This window comes from Myotis davidii, unplaced genomic scaffold (assembly GCF_000327345.1).
Source record: "Myotis davidii unplaced genomic scaffold, ASM32734v1 scaffold54, whole genome shotgun sequence".
In the NCBI taxonomy this organism is placed as follows: Eukaryota; Metazoa; Chordata; class Mammalia; order Chiroptera; family Vespertilionidae; genus Myotis; species Myotis davidii.
In genome coordinates this window covers 4,260,995-4,275,587 of record NW_006287915.1, presented here as the reverse complement: position 1 = coordinate 4,275,587, position 14,593 = coordinate 4,260,995, and the positions used below count along the sequence as shown (strand labels likewise).

The window sequence follows — 14,593 nt, the reverse complement described above, 5'->3', positions numbered from 1 at the left end:
ATGAAGTCCGTATTGTTTCTCTGAGGTATTAATCAATTGTTGTGAGCGGCCTTAATTTCCTGGTGTTTATCTTTGCCGCCATCTTAGTTTCTCTCCTGAAATGTCTTCTTAAAATGGTGATGTTCTTCCATACAGTGCTGAATGAAGAGCAAATGAGATGAAATATTTTAGTGATGTATGCCATGCCATTATCTACCTCATACCCAAGTATGATAGTACTTGATCTTACCTTGCCCAAGAAATCCTAACCGCACCAAAGGAACTGTATTATAATTTAAGTAAATTTAAAGTCATTGTAAGACCTGAAATCCACTAGGTCTTCATCTAGAGCTAACTTCTCCCTGTGATTTGAAAGCCCTGACATTTGAGCCTTTCTTATTTTTTCTCCTTAAAGTAAGCCAGAACGCACTCATCACGCACAGAAGACTTTTGCAGTCATTTCAATTTCCATAAAGATGTACAAAAGAAGGAGTCTTCTGGTTTAACTACAATGGAGCAGGCTCTCAAAATCATACACTCGTATTAACAGAAATATCTGTGGTGTAATTCCATTTCTAGCAAAAGCAGAGAGAAGATGGTTGGGATTTTTTCTTTTTATGAGCTAGAATAGCAGAGGTAACATTATATTAAACTATAGGAATTTAATTACCCCATTCCACAAATGTAGTTTTCATATAAAAGAGTCAAAAGGATTTTCAGAGCTATTCTTCTGAACTGTGATATAAAAACCCAGAATGCACTCAGCAGATGTAAAATGTATTACTGTACATTATGAGCCACCACAATGAATGGGAGCACAAAGGGGAACACGGCATGACATTGAACACACAGCGATTAAAAATCTCTTTGCTCCTGTCTCAGAAATATTGTGAGTTGCTTAGAGTTTTATGTGCTTGCCACTGTAAGGATGGCATGTTTGGGATGTTTCTGATGGGTGGATTTCATACTGAGGAAAGGTTTTGCAGAAAATGGAAATGCTGTGATTTGAGGGCTAAAATCCAGAGTAGGTGTGAGTAAGACTGCTGGGAGGGTTGGGAGGAATCAGTCACCCAGGGCGCCTCATCATTCTTCCCAGGGTCTGCAAGTCTGTCTTTATAGTGTCCATAAAAAGTCATTCCCTGAGCACTGAAGGGAAGGCTGAGGCAGGGTGACTGGGGAGCTCTTTTACTGAAAAGTCTGTACAAAAACCATTGTTTCTCCTCCTTATTACAAAAGTGAAGGATGTTCATTGTAGAAAAAAATTTTAAATGAACAAATAAGGAAAAGAATATAAAGATCATTTGCAACATCATGGTAGTGATCACACTGTTAACATTTTGGTCCATAGCCTTCTAGTTTTTTGGCAAAGTCAGTTTGCCAAGTCAAGTAAGAACTAAGTCAAAGCGAGTCCTGGCTTTGGGAAAAGGAGCAACGAGGTGTTCATCCATTTACCAAAGACCGGTGCTGTCAGGAGAGGCTTTACCTTTTACATCAACAGAAGAAAGAACAAGTTGGAAGTACTTTTTAGTAATATGGGGTTTATGACTTTTGCTCACATAAGTTGCAGTGTTTTAGTGAACATCATATGTGGCTAATGAGTTTCATTTGCTTTTTCTTTCTTTTTTTTTAAGGAGTTGTCCAATACAACTCTTTAAAAAATATATCTTATTGATTTTTTTACAGAGAGGAAGGGAGAAGGATAGAGAGTTAGAAACATCGATCAGCTGCCTCCTGCACACTCCCTACTGGGGATGTGCCCGCAACCAAGGTACATGCCCTTGACTGGAATCAAACCTGGGACTCTTGAGTACACAGGCCAACGCGCTAGCCACTGAGCCAAACTGGTCGGGGCACAACTTTTTTATTTTAAATTAAAAATTTAGTTTCCATATATATTTTAATCTTCGGTCTTGAAATGTTGCATTAGTCTTGTCACCATTAATGAGTGCTACTTTCATCAATATTCACCTTCCTTTTGTTCTCTTTTTGAGTAAGATCATAAACATCTTTCCTCATAGCACTTGATCTCAGATAATCATACCATAGGGAGTAAAAGAGAAAACTGGAATAAAATTGAGTGAACCCTATGGTATACTACACTCTTGGTTTTCTTTGAGCCTGTGTATCTGAGGGAACTGCTAGTGAGGCAGTATGTGTAGTGGGTAATTCAGAGTGCAGACTTTGCAGTCAAATGGCCTAGGATCACATTTAGGCTCTATCATTTACTGGCTGGGTAACCTTGGTTAAGTTAATTAACCTCTCTGTGCCCTAGTTTCTTCATCTTCAAAATGAGAGCAATGATGCTATCAAGTTTTGTAGATCTGTTGGGGATTAATGGGATAATGCATTGTAAAGCTGCTTAGCACAGTGTGAAGTGTCCAATAAATGCTAGCTAGTGAATATGACATGAATGTGCTCTTCAATATCTAGGTGGCCACATCAGTAAGACTCAAGTACAGGAAAGGCCCCTGTAGAGAATTTCTACTCTTCTGTGTGACCTTGGGTAATTCTCTAACTTTCAAGAACTCAGGGTTTCTCTTCTGAAATGCAGACTATGCAGTTGATAATACAAAGGGGTTTTAGATGGAGACGGCATGCTACCTTGCAATGGGAAGGGCTTTAACCATAAATAATAAAGGGAAGCCCTCCTTTAAAAGATGTCAAGTTTCTCCCTGGAGATGGAGGAGGCCTCCCCTGACTTAATTAGCACACCTCCCTTGAGTGAACATAAAGAAAGGCAAGTCACAGAAAACAGCCTGGGAAAAACAAATGAATAAATATTGTTTGTGCCAGCGAAAGCACATGAAATATGAAACGCTGACTAAACTTTTCAAGCAGATTAGGAGTGATGCTGTTCATTGATACATGCAACCCTCCCTTAATAACTAAAGAAAGCAATAAATTTGGGTTTTCAGACCTTGGCTGCTCCTCCTCATGAATTTGTTTCCGAGAATTCAAGCCAGGTGTGTGCACTTTGGCTGTAAGATGGCTGCATTAACGTAGAAGCATGCAAAGAAGCTATTGGAAGAGTTCCAAAAGGTGTCGTTTGCTCTCGTTTCGATGCATTTTCTGGATGTGTTTCCCTCCTTGTTGGTAACGGGGGACCTATGTTGGTGTCTAATTAGCAAGGTCTCAGAGTTCTCTGTGATAAAACAAGGGTACATACCTTAAAATGGCATGCTTTAGAAACATTTACATACTTAGCTTTCGCAAAAACTTTTTTTGGGATGTTCACCTATTCCTCCCTCAAATATAATTGGGAGGACATAGTTCTCCCAAGATCAAAGTCAAGGCTGTCATTGGCAGGAAGCGCATTGGATTCTGCTTCTTTGCTAAGGTGATCTAGCAAAAGTATGACCTTGTTGGATTCCTGCTAAATATCCTTTTTGCAACTCTGATAGAATCAATTATGGCCCATTCATTTACTCATTTGGTAATATTTACTGAGTCTTTACTATGCGTCGGGCAATGGTAATTCAACTGTGAAACAGGTAGACATGGTCCCGCTTCTTGGGGACTTAGAGCCTAGTGAAGGATACTGGTGGGGGTTTAAATATAATGTGGTGAGTGCTAAGATAGGGAAGGAGGGCACTCCCATCTGTTTCAGGATATGGGATGGATGATCAAAGGTAGTTTCCTATGGGAAGACTTTCTCAGCAGTCAAATTGGTAATTTTAAATTTGCTGTTATATGTGCTTACTGATAGAGCAGAGGTTAATAGTTTAGGAAAATTTTACATCTCAATGAATTACCTGCATATTGGAGAACTCCTTAGATTGGGTTTCAGGAACTGTCGAGCTGTAATTAAGCCCATAATCTTCTACCCAGAGGAATTTCTCTATAGAATTTGAGCCAGAGACAAGATGAGTCAGCCACGAAGACAACTATGGTCTTAATCACCTCAGAGCAGGAAACTGTCGCCTATGTTATAGCTCTTACATCGACTTAGCGTTTGAGTCTCCTAATGCCCCTTCAAGATAAGCAGGACTCATATGATGGTCCCCTAACACAGTCCCTGGTAACCACAGGGTGCTGGACACACAATTGGGGCTCAGTAAACATTTGGCAAGGAAGGGGCTCCTCATTTTATAAATGAATAAATGGAGGCTTGGATAAGTGAAAAGACTTGCTCAAGACCATACAGTAAATAGTGGCAGGGATGGAGTGATTCGGTTTTCTAAGTCCCAATCTCTTATACCAAACCACTTCCCAGGAGTGTAGGATGTCAGGGCAAGGCGTGACCAGGTGAGGCAGCAAAGACACGCGCTCGGTGTCCTGGAGGCTGGTTATGATTACAGAAGTGGGATTCAGACTCTAAGTCTTGCTATCCCCTGGGATTGCAAATCAGTGCCTTCTGTTCTCACTAATGTCTCTGGGGACAAAATAATTACATATTTAGTCTATGCTGTGTTACTTGGCCAATCCAGAGGCCACAAAGGCAATGAAGACACTTTCCCAGGGCAAGCTATAGAAGGATGGTTTCAGGCAAGCTAGACAGACCCCTGTCTTTCCTGACAAACAGCTCAACTGTCAAGAACATGGCATAAATTCCAGGGGTCTGCAGTGTCCAAGTCACTGAGGGGTCTGAGAACAGAGAGGGAACAGTGTGGTGTAGTACAAACAAGATAGATATTAGGGGTCAGGCACAACTGATTCCAGTCCAGCTCTATCAGCCCTAAACTTGCCCAAGTTACTCAATCAAGTCTCAGTTATCCTATCTGTAAAATGGGGGATTTACATAGCGAGCATTTCATACATGTTAGTTATTCATTCATTTTATGGACAAAGGAACCTAAGACTGAGAAAGGCTAAATAACTTTCCTAAGGTGAAGTCAATGGCAGAGCCTGCCCTTGAACCCTCGTTCTTCACTCCACAGTCAATGCGCTGAAACCACCATATTATATCACCTTCATAGCACCTGCCTCTCGAGGCATGAGCATGAGGTCAAGTGCTTTGCACTGTGCAAGCGTGTAGGTTTCAGTAACTGGCAGCGATTATTGTTAGAGACGGAAGCTCGACAGAGCCGAAATGCTGTTTGGTGGTTGAATCACCCATGGACCCCCATTGTGACAGGGACCCCAGTTTACAGGTAAATCTTTCAGCTCCATTTATACATATGGACAGCAGTGTTGAGAGATGTGTGTGAGAGATGGTGATGGTAGTGGTGATGGTTAGTGACTAGAAAAGAAACATGACTTCATTAATAAAAACTTCAAATAGAAGATGGCTCAGTGCATTGGAGCAGTGAGAATGGCTCTCCCGCTGAACATACCTTTCTTGTCAGTTTTCAGACATATGATCATCCTCTAGGATTCCTGGTTTTGCCTGGAAAGAAATAGCTGAGAACGTTCAAGCTCTGTAGCCCAAGTGTCAAGGAGGGCGTTGCTTATCGTAAGGCAGAGATAAAAATAAAACGACCCTCTCAAGGCAGTGGTGACTACCCACAGTTTACTAGGGAGTCAGTAAAAACCTCATTTTTCATACTAGCATTCAAGAGCTGACCTTTAAAATCACCACATCTGGGGAGAATGTGTGAGTTGATGCAGAACATTTTAGGGCATGCCAAAAAATGAATGGCCAGGAATGCACTCATCAGTTTTCTTCTCCTTCAAGGAGCTCAGAATTGCTTAGGTCATAAAAGTCAGTTCTTGGGCACTTTTGAATCTATAGCATTTGCTTAAGTAGGTCTTCTGTGCAAAGTAGATTAAGCACATATATAAAAATGGAATGCTAATCCATGCACCTAGTATGAAATTATGGGCGTGTGTGCACGTGTGTCCTCAGAGGGAAGTTTAGCCATTTCAAGGTGCTTAATTATATAACTTCAGCAAAGGGTCGTTTGAAAGAAGATGGGATTGTTTTAAAAGAAGAGACACACTATGTGAATTGTTTTGTTATGGAGATGTCGCATTGAGGTTCGTGTACTACATCTAGGGTCCAAGGAATAATACTGATGAATAGAAAACCAGCTTTTGATTTGTGAAACTCCAAGTACCTGCAGGTCCAGAAGGCATTAGCAAGAAGCCTATTTGTATTCGTAATACCCTTTTTAAAGAGCCACAGAATTATGTGGAAGACAGAATTGGAAGGATGGTCATGGCACAAATTCATCTCCAGGTGAAATAGCGTTTGTCTGATCTTTTGTGTCATCATCTGCTCAATGAAGGTCTGGGCAGTGATGCTGACAGAAATTCCTCGTGAGGCACTTCAGGGCCTGGATCTATCACAGTCACACTTCGCTATACCTTGACCGAGCTGTGAGCATTTTCCCTGGTTAGTCTCCAGCTGGCTCCCTCCCCCCCCCCCCCGCCCCAACATGTTCTGATGAGGATCCAGATGTCAGAATCAGTGGGTTTTCGGAGTCGCAGCTTGTAGTAATGAAGGAGGGTAGAAGCCACTTAACCACAGACGGCTGAGCTTCCACAGGAGACACCTGCCAGTCAACCTCCTGGTTCCCGACAGCCCTAGAGGAGGCCGGCTCCTGCCTTCTTTCTGCATGGAGGGCATTGGCTGCTATTGAGGTGGCCAATGAGCGAGAGGTCAAGGCACAGACGTATTTCTGAAGCCTAAGTGAAAACTGATTTGATGGGTACAGTAGAAAGGTTTTCATCTTTTCAGAGATTTTAGAAAATTTGCTGATGGTAATAACTACGGGTCTGGAATATCAGCACTGACCCTGTTGTCTTGGGCCACTGGGAAACTCTTCTTGTTTAGCCATTTCCTCCCTTCCTTCAATATTTGCAGAGTATCTGCCACATGTTAGGCAGGGTGCTATCAACCAGACATTAAACAATAACAAAAAAAACCCAAGTCAAACACTGTCCCTGACCTCAGGGAGTTCAGAGTCTGGTGGGGAGAGAGGCAAGAAGACAGGCGATTTCAGTTTGGCTCCATAGGCTACACCAAAGGTGAGAGGAGGACCACCTACCCTGGTGCACAGGCAGGGATTGGGCAAAGGTGACGGTCAGTGACAAGAGCACCCCAGGCAGAAGGAAGCTGTGTGCAAAGGCCTAGGTGGGAAGCTGAAGAGAGCGCCGCCAGCTGCACAGTTGCAAATAGTCCCTGAGTGGTGGGCAGTAGGGAGGAAGAGGCTGAGAGATGGGTCTGGAGGAGGGAGGGGCTAGGTCCTGGAATTATAGGCAGTGGGAAGGGCACCAGGTGTCTGACCGGTGGGGTCAGACCAAACCTGGGTTCAGCACCATTGATACTTGGGTTCTGGCTGGGAAAGAATTCAGAGCAAGGCCCGAACTGTAAGAGAACATTTATTGGGTAAATTATGCAGGTAAAAAAAGTAATTCCTAGAAGATATGGACTTAGGACACAAGTTATAGAGGTAAAGGAAAGGCCCTTGGAGCTTGGGAGGGAGGAAGCTGAAGGTAACGTGTGGGTCGGGGGGGAAGGGAGAGGGAGAAATTCAAGGGTGTGCTTCTGGAAGGGAGAGCACACTGGGTCCTCTGTCCTAAGGATTTTAAGGACAGAGATTTTAGGGGAGGTCCTAGGGAAAGTTCCTAACAGAATATTCAGCAGTTTTCCAGGTGTATCTCTTCAGGGTTGTCATCTCCACTGATTGATTGGCCTGCCCCAGGGCAGAGGGTCATTATTCAATGACCTCAGCAGTGGCTGGTTTCGTTGCTTATCTGGGCCTGGAGCTGAAATACAATTGAGGCATAGATGTTATTTCTAGGGAGGAAAGGTCAAGGGGTCCAAACCTCATGGAGTGATATGCTAGGGGCGGAAAAGTCACCCTGGGGGGCAAGTCCTCTCACCCTACAATTGATTGCCCATTGCTAGGCCCCTGGGACTTTCCATGTTGGCGACCTTCTGTACTTGGCCCATCCTCCTTGCTCTGCTCATGTCTATCTAACTGCCTACAACAACGGAGGGTCTTTTCTGCCATATGAAGAAGCTTGGACCTTTACTCTAGGGACTTGGGGGCAGTAAAGTTTTGTGATTGGCATTGTGACCTGCGTTGAGCCCTGGGGAAGAAGTGTCTTGCAGTGGGTCTTGCCAGGGTTTTAGAGGTGGACCAACTGCTGGGTGTCACTGATGGTAAGTGATTGTTGTTACTCCTGTTAGTCCATGAGTGGGAGGAAGAGAATGAGGGATATTTCTTTTTTTTCCTTTTAGATTAAAAAAAATACCATAAAAACTAGTAAATATTAAATGATAATAAGTCAGGTGGTCTCCTTTGAAATTGAAAATGCTCTCAGATAAGCTGAAGAAGGGGCAATAAAACTGAAATGGCCGGAGGGCATTTAAACAAAATCCATTTGTTCTTGAAAGCAACCTGAAAGATATAGGAAAGAGTATTAAGAACCACAGAGAAACCCCGACTAACACAGTACTGCTGGAAATTGCCGATGTCGATGTATTCTTCATCAAAAGTTGTTTTCTGCTGACGCTTTTTTTTCTCCTATGGACGATCCTCTTATATTTGATGATCAATTTTCCACAAGGTTTGCCATAATGTTTCCTCAGAGCTTAGGTTTTTACATTTTAATTCACTTGATGGCTGTTCTTAACCTAAGACAATAGATGCTGTTTGCACAATTCAGGTCATTGTTTTCTAGCTGACAAGACAAGTTGCTCAAATCCCAGGCCTCTTCTTTTTCTCTACTTGTTTTTGTCTGTCTTGCTTTGAAGAGAATCACTGTCCAGAGAGGCAGTCTCGGCCAGTTCAAGTGGAGCTTGATGGGATATCCCATCACTGGACTTACCTCTACCTCCCCATGACGCACACTTCGGGCTCTCTTACATCACCTCCTCCCCCAACCCTTCACCTTATCATTTCCAGTCACGTTCCCTCTTTCCAAAGCCCTCCCAACGTTCCATTTATCTTTCAAAGTCCAACACAAGCTTCATCATCTTTGTGTTCTGAGGCTGATAAGCACACTGTGATTTCAAGACAGAAAAGTTTGTGGTGGGGTAAAAAGAGCAGCGTTCAATTATTAGTGTTATATTATAAGACTCTGGTCTTCCCACCCATAATGGCAGGTTTTCCCGAGCACAGAACCATATCTTTTGGTACTTTTGTAATCTTAACTAGAGCTGAGCACAGAATTTAATAAATATAAATTTAAAATATATTTTGAATATGTTGTGAGTTGGCAAGAGCTATGGTGATTTTCATTTAGAGGCTCATGGTAAAATACGAGTCTAGATATCTAGGCGTAGCTGCAGTGGCTCAAGGCATTCAGACGGTGGGACCTGGAATCCGTGCAGTGACGGGGCCCCCGTATCTGCGAACACGCGAGGAGGGGCTTCCTTGTGCCCAGGGGAGGCTCCGAGAGTGGGGGGATGGTCTGTGGTGACAGAGCAGCTGCAGCCCTAGGCCTGCAGATGACTAGTGTCTTCCAGCATTTCTTACGCTCTGATTTCACACAGGACTAGCGCAGGGAAAATTCATGAAGCAAACTCTCCCTTTCTGCTCCCTCTCTAAGCCCGTCCCAGAGAGCTTTCCCGGCCAGGAACCCTTGTTCTGCTGCAAATCACGTGTGGGGGTCGTCATTGTACCTAATGTGATCTGGCTTCATGCGTGACTCTTGGGAGTATTTGCAGTTTACATAGTGTGGTGAAGGCCGGGGGAGGGGGACGGCTTGCATGACTCTATAGGTTATATAGTTATTCCCTGGCCTCAGGGAGTGGGGAGAAGTGGGAGGCAAAAGGACCTTTTAAGAGGGAAATTGGAACAATAAATTTCTTTTCCATTAAGAGTTCTTTGAAAAAAAAACACACACACACCAAAACCCTGTTCATCTCTTTACCTGGAATATGTGTCTTAGCCAAAGCTTCAGGTACCTCACACCAAACATGAGAAGGACGTTGCATTGTGGGCTTCTGTACGTCACCATGTGGGACCAGTGGTGGTGTGTTGGTGTGTTCAGTCTCCATGGACTGTGTTCGCTCAAGCTCTCTCTCAGCACTGCTCATTTGGCTCCCTGGACTGCGGCAGAGGTGCTGTGTTACCAGCAGTGACCTGACGGTGGCAGCATTGGGCGACCTATCGCATCCCCTCAGCACCTGCTCTGTGGAAGCAGGGCCAGCAGCCTGTTCCACAGCAGGGTTTGGGTTTCAGACTGTCACTCAGACTTTCTTCTGCTTAATGACTCTGTGTATGTGAACGACTCTGCTTTCTTTCTGTGGAAGAGGTCCAGTCTATCATTCCTGTTTTGGTTTTCGGTTAATGATTATATGTAATTATATTCAAATGAAATATTTATAAATAATTACATATAATTAGTGGTATGTAAAACTCGGAATTCATGAACTTCAGCTTTGATGAAAGGTAACCTTCAATTTGGGAGGTGCTACTCTTAGTATTATTATTTGTTTCTGTTTAAAGGACATTAGTGGCCAAGAATCTGTAATTCTCTTTTACTGGTTTTATAAGGCTCGAGGGTTTTTTGTTGTTGTTGTTTATTTGTTTTTTAAATAATAGGTAGGCTAATTATTTGGTAAATCTCGAGGGGATATATTACAGATCCACATCTGGAGAATTCTCTGAGGAAAACAAATGATAGTTTCTTAACCGTTTCAGAAGCAATTAGTTCTCCTTGAATTCTGAAAGGCCGTCAAGGGGTCACCAAGTTCAATGCTACACGGGCCTTGCATTTAACACAGTGGTCGGCAAACCGTAGCTCGCGAGCCACATCTGGTTCTTTGGCCCCTTGAGTGTGGCTCTCCCACAAAATACCACGTGCGGGCGCGCACGTACAGTGCGATTGAAACTTCGTGGCCCATGCGCAGAAGTTGGTTTTCAGCCTGGGTGAGTCTATTTTGAAGAAGTGGCATTAGAAGAAGTGGGGGGTGTCAGTCGGTCGGGCGACGGAAGACGCGGTGCAGGCGTACCCTAATTAAGTTAATAACAATGTACCTACCTATATAGTTTAAGTTTAAAAAATTTGGCTCTCAAAAGAAATTTCAGTCCTAACTGGTTTGGCTCAGTGATTGATATTTGGCTCTGTTGACTAATGAGTTTGCCGACCACTGATTTAACATCAGATGAAAGAAATGTGCAGTCGCCCCTCTTCCCCATTAGGACCATGACCAACGAGGGCAGCCTGCATTTTGAAGGCTCTATTGCTACTGGAAACAGACAAAGAAAATTATTCTGAGCCAGTCTGTCATTGAAATGTTGCCAACAGCAAAGGTTCAGGTACATTTTACCATTTCTCTTCACCTGGTAGCCACATGTGGAGCTACAAATGGAAAACTGTCTCAGAGCAAAAGGTCTTAATTCTACGGGGAGAGCGGGCTGTGGAAGCAGCATGTAGGTACCTTTCATGGTTGAGGACAATAGGAAACCAAAGGGAAAGGTGGATAAAAGAAAAGAGCAGACGGAGCTGTGTAAGGTCAGGGTTTCTGGAAGGACCCCTAGAAGAGGTCTGGGGCCCGAGAGTGTTCCTAGTGATGGGAAGAGAACACACTCTCTCCTCTGAGGTTACCCTAATTCTAGAAGCACAAGGACTAAAGACACACAGATAAGTGTAGCTTTGAACCTTTAGTTGAGTTGATGCAGACCTTTTAATTTCTCTTAAAATTAGATGGGATGCCAAATCCATCTGAAGACTGTGTGCACAGTGCACCATGTTTTCTCACGGGCTCCCTCAGCCTGTTTTGGTTTAGGCCATAACCATGAACATACATTATGTATGCAATGATGTAGCATAAGGAAAATGGAAGATGCTCTTTTTTTAAAAGTATATTTCTTTATTGATTTCAGAGAGGAAGGGAGAGGGAGAGAGAGCTAGAAACATCCATGATGAGAGAGAATCATTGATCGGCTGCCTCCTGCACACCCCCTACTGGAGATCGAGCCTACAACCCAGCATGTGTCCTTGGCCGAAATCGAACCTGGGACCCTTCAATCCGCAGGCTGATGCTCTATCCACTGAGCCAAACTGGCCAGGGCGGAAGATGCTCTTAATAGGTTGACCTAAAGGCTCCTGTAACTGGCTCCATATGTGTATTTTGGAGGCTTTAGAACATGACAGCACATTTTTTATTTTATTTTACAAATACTTCTGTATACAGTGTTAAAGTTCCAAGGATTTCACATCATGTGCAATATACATTAGAGAAGTCATCTTAAAGACACACTAAGAAGATGCTATGAGATTCTAATTTTCCTGTTTGACTTTTATTTCTCCATTTTTTGGTTGTCAGGGAAAATCATGCATTTATTAATCTTTTACCTAGAAACTTTAAAATACTGAGCTCTAGATCTCTTAAATGTCACCATGTAGACTGGTCCTGGGTAAATCACTTAATCTCATTAAACTTGAGTTTCCTTTTGATAAAATAGGAGGCTGAACTTTCAGTCTTCTTGTTATATGAGTATATATGATCGTTTCTCTTCATTGTACCTAGAATTGTGCAATCTGACACATTGCATGATTTTACTTATATAGCATATGCTACCTGAAATTATCCTGTGTATTTTAACTTTTCAAAACGTATTCACATCTCTTATTTTGGTTGTTCTCATGAGAGGCCTATGTGATATTGCCTTCTCCCAACCCCCTGTGACCCCTCACCCAAGTAAGTCTATTCAAGTCACTCAACTCCCTCGTCTCCTGGCTCCTGCTTCCTCCTATCAGCGGTTCTCAACCTGTGGGTTGCGAACAATGGAAATACATCCTGCATATCAGATATTTACATTACAATTCATAACAATAGCAAAATTACAGTCATGAAGCAGCAACGAAAGTAATTTTATGGTTGGGGGTCACCACAACATGAGGAACTGTATTAAAGGGTTGCGGCATTAGGAAGGTTGAGAATCTGTTAACTGGTCTCTTTGCTTTCATTCTTGCCCCTCTGCAATCTATTCTTTACCCAGCACCAGCATGATCGTTTGAAAACTAAATTAGAGCATCTCTCTCCAGGCCTAAAACCTTTCAATGACTTCCCATTGTCCTTTGAAATACAAGTCTATTCCCGCCACAGGGCCTTTGCACTTCCTCTGCTGGGAATACTCTTTTCCCTAGACCAGGTGTGGAAAACCTTTTTCTGCCAAGGGCCATCTGGATATTTATAACATTGTTGGAGGGCCATACAAAATTATCAGCTTAAAATTAGTCTGCTATATTTGGTTAAACACTTAATTAACTCACCCCTGAGGCCTTGGCAGAGAAAAATTCATGAAGACCATTCCTGGTACAGTCCTCAAACTTTTTAAACAGGGGGCCAGTTCACTGTCCCTCAGACATTTCACACATGCGCACTGCGGGCCCGGGACGAGTTGGCCGCTAAGCAGGACAGGCAGTGGCGGCAAAAACATCCGGCAGGCCAGATAAATGTTTTCAGCGGACCTCATGTGGCCCATGGGCCGTAGTTGGAGGACCCCTGCTTTATGGGGAGGGGGACTTTGCTGCTTTGTTCATTGCATACCCTTAACAGCTAAAGGAGTCTGGCATGTAGGTACTCAGGAATGTTTATAGAATAAATGAATGAATGAATGGATGCCACGGGCAGAAAAACTATATGCCAGAGAGGTTGTGGTCACATAAGTAATTAAAAGCAGGGCTCACACTTGAATGCAGGCCTCATTGTGTTTCTTTCCTCCAGGTCATACCGCCACACAACAAGCCTAATTAACTTAGAGATAATTCACCAAATATTTATGGAGCTCTTATTGTGTTTTAGACACTATTCCATATTAATGGTTCTCAACCAAGAGTGATTTGCTCCTGTGGGAACATATTTCAATGTCTAGTGACATTTGTGGTGGTTATAACTGGGGTGGGGTGCTACTGGCATCTAGTGAGTAGAGGCCCGTAAATATTCCATCATAGGCAGGACACCCACCCATCCACCCAATAGAGAATGATTCAGCCTGACCTGTCAGTAGTGCTGAACTGGGGAAACCCTGTTCTCATGGAGTTTATAATCCAGGGTGGGGGGACAGATGACAAATGGTACAGACCAAACATAAATAAAGTGAAGACCATGTCAGAACAGTGGTGTGATGGGAAAGAAAGAAAAGTCAGAACACTGGAGGGTGCCGGTGGGCACGATGGGTGATGGGGGTAGGAAGGGCTATCATCTTAGCTTTCTTGGGAAGTGAACCAGGAAAAGAAAATGTGCTTCTAGAGGTTCAGCTCCATGACCTGGACTGACCAGTCCTTTGGGTCCAGCCCAGAGCTGCCGGGCATTAGCCTATGCAACTTCAGATCATCCTCACACTGAAGAAACAGAAAGCCTTCCTGAACCAAGGGGCACGTTAACCTCCAAATAAAAATAGAGCAACTGGGCATGGGCTAGAAGTATTATTTTCTGCCCCTTTCAGGAGTGTTGAAATTCTCTTTCTCAGCACCTTCAGCACCCTGTCATCACTAATGCAGGACGGTGTTAATTTGATGCAAGTTTTATTGCTCATTGTCAGCTTCTCACTTTTTTCTCAAAGCAAAAATAGTGTGATTTCAGCTTCTCTCAAGAGCATTGTGAGTTTTTGGTTGTACAGAGGTTCCTGTCTGTCTAGGTTAATTTCTTCAACTCAACAGAAACAATTGTAGATTTTAATATCTTGGGAAAGCTGTAGTAGTTGGTGCTGATATACTCCAGGTCAATGAAATGGTTCTTAGTATATATATATTTAAATATATATATTTA

General features: G+C 43.2%; 1 protein-coding gene across 1 annotated transcript in view; it reads left to right on the top strand.

Annotated features, from left to right (window-relative positions):
- The window catches only part of TPH2 (tryptophan hydroxylase 2), a 104,887-nt gene that overhangs the window by 79,032 nt on the left and 11,262 nt on the right, over nt 1–14,593 (top strand). The gene's annotated exons all lie outside the window — the stretch shown is intronic.